Raw genomic sequence first — 9,902 nt, forward strand, 5'->3', positions numbered from 1 at the left:
AGATATGGATATGTCTACTTAATCAAGCATAAGTCAGAAACCTTTGAAAAGTTCAAGGAGTTTAAACAGGAAGTGGAGAATCAGTTGGGTAGGAACATTAAGATGCTTCGATCCGATCGAGGTGGTGAGTATCTTAGTATAGAGTTCCTTGGCTATCTTAAGGAATGTGGGATTGTCTCACAAATGACACCTCCCAGGACACCACAACTTAATGGTGTGGCTGAGAGGAGTAATTGAACCTTGTTAGATATAGTTCGTTCCATGATGAGTTGAGCTTCGCTACCAATCTCATTTTGGGGGGTATTCTTAGAGACTGCCGCCCATATCCTTAATCTAGTCCCTACAAAGAAGGTTGCCAAAACACCTCACGAGATGTGGACTGGAAAAGTTCCCAATCTAGATCACATCAAGATTTCGGGTTGCGAGGCTTTTGTGAGGCGCGAGACTCATGATAATCTCGAACCTCGAAGTGAGAGGTTTATTTTCATCGGCTACCCACATAAATCCTTTGGTTACCTCTTCTACAAACCCAGTGATAATGTGGTATTTGTAGCAAGGAGAGGAGTCTTTCGAGAGAGAGCTCATAAGCCAAGGAAACAGTGGGAGGCAAATTGATCTTGATGAAATTCAAGAGTCAAATGGTGAAGGAACCTCAAACCCTAGCAATCAACCCGAGGAGGAAACTCCTGTTGATCCGACTGAAGAGTCTGTACCTATGAGGCGTTCCACGAGAGTTAGGAATGCACCTGACATTACTATGGTTTCCATATTACGGCGGAAGGTGATACACTTATCAGTGAAAGCAAACTGGTAAGCCTGGATGAACCTAACAGTAACATGGAAGCCATGGCGGGCCCTGAGGCTGCTAAATGGAAAGAGGCTATGGACAACGAGATACAGTCCATGTATGACAATCAAGTTTGGAACTTGGTTGACAATGTACCAGGTCATAAGACAGTCGGGAACAAATGGATCTTCAAGAACCAGACTGACATGGATGGTAATGTACACACTTATAAGGTGCGATTTGTTGCAAAGGGTTTTTCTCAAAATCCAGGAGTTGATTATGATGAGAACTTTTCACCAGTAGCAAAGATTAAGTCTATTAGGGTTATGTTATCCATTGCTGAATTTCATGAATATGAAATATGGCAAATGGATGTCAAAACCGCTTTCCTTAATGGAAAGTTGGCTCAGGATTTTTACATGAATCAGCCAGAGGGTTTTGTCAGTACAGAATACCCTAATAGAGTGTGTAAGCTTGAGAATTCCATCTATGGATTGAAACAAGCACCTCGCAGATGGAATCTTTGTTTCGATGAGAAAGTCCAAGAGTTAGGCTTATCGAGGAGCGAAGATGAATCTTGTGTATGTCAAGGCTAGTGGGAGTATAGTTAGCTTTTTGGTATTGTATGTGGATGACATACTACACATAGGAAATGACATCCCAACTCTGCAGGAAGTGAAGTCCTGGCTTGGGAAATGTTTTGCTACGAAGGACCAGGGAGAAGCTGCCTATATCCTAGGGATAAGGATTTTGAGAGACAGGAGTAAAAGACTAATTGGACTTAGTCAAAGCACCTATATGACAGAAAATATCACTTCATAAGACTTACGATAGAAGAAGGACTCCTCGTAGCATAGAGGATATCGTCAGAGGAGAACCCAGTAGATCCCCTCACGAAGGGACTGACTAGGGTTAGGCATTTGCAGCATGCGAGGCGCATCGGGCTAAAGGACGATATTAGTTTCACAGATTGGATAGCTTTGAAATTTGTAAAGTGTAATTGACATTTGATGATGAATAAATGTTGTTGTTTATTTATGAGTAAAGTGTTGCTATCTTTTGTCAATCGTTTACTATCATTTCCTTTTGCATGTTTTGACTTCCAGAATAATTATGTTATGGTATTTTACATTATTCAAATATCCACAATCGGTCATATGTTGGAAGTAGATATGAATCAAGAATGTCATCAAGTTGGTTTGTAGATGTCTAAGATGTTGGACATAGCAAAAGTTGCTACAACTTTCATGAGTCCTCATAAGTTATGAGTATTGGATTCAACCCACGCTCATTTGTATCACTTCATGGAATTTATCTCGAGTGATCGTGGGACGGTAATATCTTATAAGTCTTCAAACCTAGAGACATAAGTTGTTGCCTATGAGTTGGTTAGGCATTGATTGTACGAAAACGCATTAGTAACTTGATGTCATAAAACGTACCTTTATGTATAATTCAGCAAATAGTAGGACAAGCATATGAGTCGAAGTTTATCTGTTCCTTCTTGGATTAGAAGCGATATCTGGGCCCCTCGATGATTTTGTTTTGACCCATGCACCGGGGCCGGTCAGAACTAAATTGATGTGTTCAACTAAGTTCTATGTCAAACAAATCGGAAAGCAGGAAACAAACTGCTGGACAAATAAGTACGACATTGTTCCATGTATTTGTCCGGCTGATATCTAGAACAGAGGATTATATGATCACTTATCTGAAATGGCGCTTCATAGTTCAACAGGGTTTTAAGAGCTACGATTTCCGGTTGGTTACTGAATTCATATAGGAAAATATAGTTATTAGACTTATCCAAGTGGGAGACTGTTGGATAAGGTGTCTAAGTCCATAACTATATACTTGACCCAACCCGACATGGTCCATTTGGGATTCACTTCACCCGAACAATTTATATGGATAATTTTTTGAGAATAGTATAAGTTATGATTTATTAATATATTATAAGTTCTAATATATTAATATGAAATCATATTATTTAATTAGTATGGATCTAGAATTAATTTAGAATTAATTTGGTGATAAAAAAGGTGACTAATTAAATATGGACTCTTGTATTTATATAGTGTGGGCTATTGCTTATTTAGAATGGGCTAGGCTTGCATGGAATGTCCATGGATAGTCCATGGAGCTTCAACCGAAGGATCTCATGGAAATGAAAGGTCATGGGTATTAGGGTTTACATGGATGTAACCCTAATCCACCACACTATATAAAGGAGTCCTTGGCACTTGAAATGGCACTAGTGTGTGTGTGAGCAAAGGTGGTCGATTTCTACAAGTGTTCATACTCTCTCTAAAGGTTTCCAAAGTTTGTGGTGATTTGTGACTTCCATTTGAGGCATCCACATTATTGGTGCTAGGCTCTCAAACTCCAACCAATCAACCACTAATAAAATGTATGCAATTCTACTGGTGTTTTATGATTCAAGTACCCCACAACATGCTAGTTAGGAAGTAAACCTTGGAAAATTATTATTTGCATGTATTTTGGAGAAAACATAGATCCAAGGTTTCTAAGGTTGCATGTACACCATAGGAGTGTTAGAATGCTAAAAACCCATCAGTGTAAGGCATTGAAACTGAATTGTCTGGACTGTGTGTTCAATGTGCTGGTAGGCACAAAGGATTTAAAAGGACTAGAAATTGCTTGATAATGAAAGGACTTGACAATGTGGACTTAGATAGTTTCGTTTGGACTGACCATACGACGCTCGGGTAGATTGAGCAGCGAGACAAACATGGGAACCTACGGGATACACTAAAAGTCATATGTATCTGGAACTATGGCTTAACATTTCCTCGATGTATGGACTCATGTCCTTAATTTCGGTACTGATAGGGCGACTGGGGGGTTCTGATAAAGTAGGTCTGTAGGAAATTATTTTCTTGCTTTCTATCTGTCAGTCATATGTTGCTTCCTCTGCGTGATTGGAACATATGCAATTATTTCTATCTGTTAGCCATATGTTGTCCCCTCTGGGTGATCGGAAGATCCGACCTGGGACACAGCATATGCACCCTATTATCTCTCTAACCCTCTATCTATGTTAGTCACATGTTTTACCTTTGAGTGTATTTTCTTTTTGGTTTTTACTTCTTTGTGATTTCTTCTGTGTGCTAAGTTTACTTTTAGTTTTGTTTTTATCTCAAAATTTTCTTTGTCTTGAAAAAATCAGGGAACTCAAAGGAAGAAGAGACTCAAGGAGGCTGTATTGGATCTTTCTGAGCCAAGGTTAAATCATTGAAAAACTGTGGCGCAACAATGATCATTAAAGAATACTCATTCGAAGGAACAAGAAATGAAAATTATTTTTCAACATTCAATCTTTCAACCCCAGAAACAAGGTGAGGTTGTATTTGATGATTATGTGACAGATTGCATTGAAGCCTCCTCAATCAATTTGCTGCTATCTACGAACCTGCTGAAGTGATCCAGAAGAATCAGTCTCTTTGTTATTCTCTGTAAAGATTCTCAAGCTGAAAGTGCTGATTTTCTAGAATCTTTACAAGAAGCCTCCACACCTAACGTGCGTTCAAAAGTCAAATTCGTTTGAAGAAAAGCCCAACTGTTCAAGATGAAGTCATTCAAATAGAAGATTCACATGTTCATCTTGAAGTTGTGAAGAAATCGAAAATAAACGTTAAAGCCAAGCACAAAGTGAAGATTGACAAGAAAAGCAAGCTACAAACCCAGGGGGAGTTTGTTAGGTCATAAGAAAAGAAAGCTATAAACCAAGGGGGAGATTGTTGGGTCTAAATATGGTTTATACTTTGCTTTTCTAAGAATTTATTGTTTTTGGTCTTGGGCCGAAAACTATCTTGGGTCTTGTTGTAGCTTGGATTGAAATCACATGTAATTTCGGTCTAGCTATTGAGGTTTGGGTCTTGGGTTTAGGTCCATAGGTATATATATAGTGTAAGAGGCGTGTTTTAGGGGGGCAAGCAAGGAGAAAACGTTTTGGGGCTGCCATTGTAGAAGGAAGTGTGTTCTAGAGAGAGAAAGTAGAGAGAACATGCAAGTGTGTGTGAATCTTGTGTATTGGATCGTATTAAATATCATTGTATACATTGAAGATTCATCAAGTTCTTTTTCTTCTTCTTCTTCTTTATTTGATCTTTCATCATACACTTGATTGGGATTCCACACCATCAAGTGGATCGGATTGATACATAAAAGCGATTTAGGGACTTACAGTGATTCTTGAGCTTGAAGGTGCCTAAAGTAACCTCTTTTTGGTGTTTTAGCAAGGAAAAGGAAGTGGTGAGCAAGTCTTGAATGTGGGAAAGCTTCTGGATACTGCATCTAGATCATCTATAGGATCTTTTGGAGATAAAAAGCTCATATCTTGCTCATTCTTTTTCTAGTTTAAGTTAGGGTTTAGTAATGAGTCCATTTAGTTTGAGAAACTCTAGAGGTTAGAAAGGTTTGATCTGAGTTCCTTTTCCATGTTAAAATCATAAAAAATGATAACTTGATGGTTGTTATGGCACCATGCAAGAGTTTAAGGTCTTAAAGGAAGTCTTAATGGCTAAAATGTGGTGTTGGGATCCCATATGTCATGCAAAGGCATAAAGTTGCCAACTTTATGCCTTAGGACCTTAGAACTGACCAACATCTGGCTTTGGACGAAGTGTCTTCGCGCATTAAGCACTTAATGGCTTTTGTGCAAAATCAGCTTGTATGCTGAGCGTACTAGTTTGTACGATGCACGTACTGCCGAAGAGCTTAGTATGCTAAGCGTACTGAAGATGTACGTTGGGCGTACGTTTCTAGTGGGTTTCGGGCTTTTGTTGGACTATTGAATCTTTTTGGGCACTAATTAATATTGGGCCTGGATCTACTAGAGTATTGGACCTTTGAACTTATTATCGGGCCATAGATGGCATGGTTGGGCCTTATGGCCCATTATTGTTTTGGACCTTGGATGTTAGGTGTCACAACTAGCATTTTTAGCTAGGAAATTTTGTTCTCATGTAAGCGTCAATTATTGTAAGTCTTGTATCAACGCATGAAAGTTTACATTATGATTCCTAATGAGCTGTGTATTGTTATAATGCATATCTCTCTATGTATCTCAAATATCTCCCAAATCTCTCTATGTATCTCAAATATCTCCCAAATCTCTCTATGCATCTCAAATCTCTCCCAAATCTCTCTATGTTTCTCAAATCTCTCCCAAATCTCTCTATGTACCTCAAATCTCTCTCAAATCTTCCTATGAAGTTTTCCTTAGTCGAAACCAACTCGAAATGAAAGGTGAAAACTTGAATGAGCAAGCCCAGTTCGGAACCCCTTAGGTGGCTTCAGACCCTCCCACCCGGACAATCTCGCTCCGGAACCCCCCCTATTTTGGAACCTCCTGTTTTGCTCCGGAAGATCTCGCATTCTCCGGACCGAACCGGAAGCCTTGTAGCTTCGGAACCCTCGCAGCCTCGGAAGGAAGTGGTTCTGGATATGAGCTAAGTCCGGATCAATGGCTTGACTCCGGAATGTGAGAATACACTTCGGAACACACTAAGTGAATCCATAATTCACCATTTGACTCCGGATTTTAGACCATTTCAAACCTTTTCTTCATTTTAAGGTATTTTGACGTCGGGAATCCCACCAAACTCGTACATTTCACAACTTAGACCCCTTAAACCCCTATTTTATGCCAAATTTGAATATTTAAAACATATTATCATAAAATAATAATTAATATTTATAAAAGTATTATATTAAATCATAAAAGGATAAGGGGGTTTGACTTGATGATTTGATATGATCCCCCATTTCCCATGAAAATCTCAGTAAAACACAAAATAGCCATGGATTACAAAGCTTTGTCCACAGTACTCCAAGCAAGCGTCTAGTCACTCCTTATCCTCTCTATTTAGAAACGTGAACTACTCTTCCATATCCCACTTCTCATATCCACAATCTGTGAACTCCTAGGTGTGCTCTCAACTTATTCAAGCTTCAAGTCATATTCATTCAAAGAAATTCCTAGATTCTTGTAAGTATCTCATTTTCTTGACTAGTGATTCCCCACATTATTCTGTAAATTTCATTATATATACACATAACATTTTTGGGTACATATTCTTAGGATATTCTAAAGTTCAAAGAGTTATCAAATCCTTCAAGTGATAGAATTTGGAAACTCCTTAACATCTCTTCAAATCATCCAACAAGCTAAACTAAGGTGAGCTTCATACCCCTACTTTTTCGAGTTTTCATTATTTTTGGGGGAGGATACAAGTCAAAACCTTGTTTTAAACCTTGATTTATTTGATTGTTATGCTTGTATGCTAAATTATATGTGCTAAGGTTATAAAAACTCCAAGAACTCGAAATCTTGGGCAAGTCTCAAGAGTTTGAATCATATTTCACAAATTATGTAAAGAAACAAGAACTAGTATTTTACATAATATAAGTTACAAATTTTTCTGACAAAAACCATAAGTATTTACGTCAAAAATTGCTAAAATAAGTATTTTGGTGGAAATGGACCAGTTTCAACAATTCACTTAACTTTGAGCCACCTTTTGACAAATATGAATCTTATTTGATAAATTATAAAATGAAGGACCATTTTTGCCAACATCAAGAATATTGGGTCATTTTGACAAGCCTGATTGTTGCAAAGGAGTATTTTCTATAAACGAAAACGAAATATCTAGTCAACGAGTACAACTATTGTTATTTATTTAATAAATAACGGATTACAACGATTTTTTCACAAACACCTGTTAGTATTCTAGTCAGACATATCTTCACAGTTCTATATATATATATATATATATATATATATATATATATACACGTTTAAAGTCCTGTAAGAGTTATATATATATATACGTTAAACGAAGCTTTTACCACACAAAGTCTTAGGGTTTCAAGACTACTATTTTATGCATAAGAAAATATAGGATTTTCTAGGGAAAACGATTATATACGATTTTGAAAACGATAAACTAAAAGGCACATGCAACTGTACCCAACTGGAAATAAGACTTACAACTATTTTGATAAGAAAATATGGGATTTTCTGGTTTTCCTAACTATCACAGATTTTTATACAAAATGCTTATGAACTCACCAACATATTTTATGTTGACGCTTTTCAAACGACTTGTATTCTCAGGAAATCAGTAAGCAGGTTAGTGGGATGCGGATTCAAGTTTATTTTGATGTACTTTGAAATGTACTCAATGTTGTCGCTTTTGTGAAATTCAAGAACATAAACAAGATGTAAAACAATGTAAGTTTTTTTATCTCAATGTATGATGGTTGGATTTGCTATGTTTCATTTATATTCAATTGTTATGATACTGCACAATGAAGTCACCCACCTCCGGATGTTTCCGCCGTCTGGTCCGGGTGTGTGCCAGATTGGTATCAGAGCATTGTTTATAGTGTACTAGTATATCTAGCCATACAAGATATACAACTATAAATACAATGGGACTAAAACACTCTGACTAAAAGTATACATACTTGCTAGGGCCGTATCATAACATGAACAAAACAAAAGAACTTAAAGGTTGAACACTACAGTCAAACCTGGACAGTTATGTAATCATAGGTGGGATAAATATAGCCTGATCAACTATATTTATTTAAGATATGACCAACATGTGTTTGGGAGTGGTAGTGGTGTTGCAACAAGTCTAAAACTTCCCAACTCGTTATCTAAAAGTTATAAGAGCCAAACCTAAACAATTAAAATACTATAGGAGTATTTTGGAACCTATTTACACACACTCTCCTTACACGTTTCACACCCCTCGTGCAGACACTATGGCTGGATTTCATCATCCTGGAGAGCCCTATTTCCCTAACCAGGGGAATGGCGGATGGCTAGAGCTAGAGGAAGAACCCAAGGAGGAACCAAAAGAAGAGCCCGGGTAGGAGGAGCCTATGGAAGGACCGGCAGAACCGGTAGCCGACTCAGACGAGGAGGAGGATGACAGCGACGCTGATGAATCAGACGCTGAGTCCGAAGTTATCAATCCGCCCTATATGGCAAGGGTGCCCCCATACAGGATGGGTCCCAATGGGCCTACGCCCCCATGGGTGTACGAGATCTGGAGGTGGAGTCGTCGACAAGGAGTACGACCTCCATTTGGTATGAACCGGGACTACTACGACCTAAGTCACGGTGGACCTGCACACTGAGCCCTGCTAGTGATGGTAAGAAGGGCACGCGACATTGGCGAGCAGACTCAGGCAACCGCCGGCCAGATGGTGGCCATGAGGGCTGCGGTTAAGCACGCGGGGAGGATGACACATGAGGTAGTCAGGGACTACCAGGCGCGCCAGGAAGCAATGGAAGCCTGGCTTCAGGCCGCCGATCACCACCTGGCTCGACATCAGAGTGCATCTACCTCATCGTCAGCACCACCAGACCCTACTCGTCGCAGCTAGTACCCGTTTACTCACTACCATATTGACTTTCTTTTATGCACTACTCTATGTACTATTGACTACATGATTAAGTGATTACACTACTCATGGAGTCGTTACTCTGTCAGATGTTATTTTACTTCATGTATTGTATGCCTTATGAAGGCAAATTTTCATGTACTCAAAAGATTATTATCAATGAAATCGGCTATGTATTTTATCATGATGTGTTACCTGTTATGTGCTCCATTACTATTATTACATGCTGATTTCATGCAGACACTTGCTTGTATGCAACCAAATCACCGGTACTATTCTATAATCAAGAAATTATGAAACAAAATACATTGGATACTCATTATCCTTTTGTTCCATGACAGAAAGATGCAGAGGAGACCGATCCGTAAGAATAACAACACAGCGCCACCACCGCCGCCCCCTCCTGAAATGAACTATGTGGCCTTCTAAGTGGCAGTTTCAGCCACAGTGACAGCAGCTCTAGCCCACATTCAAAACGAAAATAATGGTGGTGGAAATGGCCAAGGGACAGGAAGCTCCCACCAAGGGATGAATCAAGGGCCTGTAATGGCTTGTACTTACAAGCACTTTTCAAATGCAAGACCCCGCACTTTCAACGAGACTGGAGGATTCATCACCTTGAAACAATGGATCAAAAAGGTTGAATCGTCATTTGAAATATGTGAATGTG

This window comes from Lactuca virosa, chromosome 4, assembly GCF_052849685.1.
Source record: "Lactuca virosa cultivar CGN04683 chromosome 4, Lactuca_virosa_CGN04683_v6, whole genome shotgun sequence".
Classification (NCBI taxonomy): domain Eukaryota; kingdom Viridiplantae; phylum Streptophyta; class Magnoliopsida; order Asterales; family Asteraceae; genus Lactuca; species Lactuca virosa.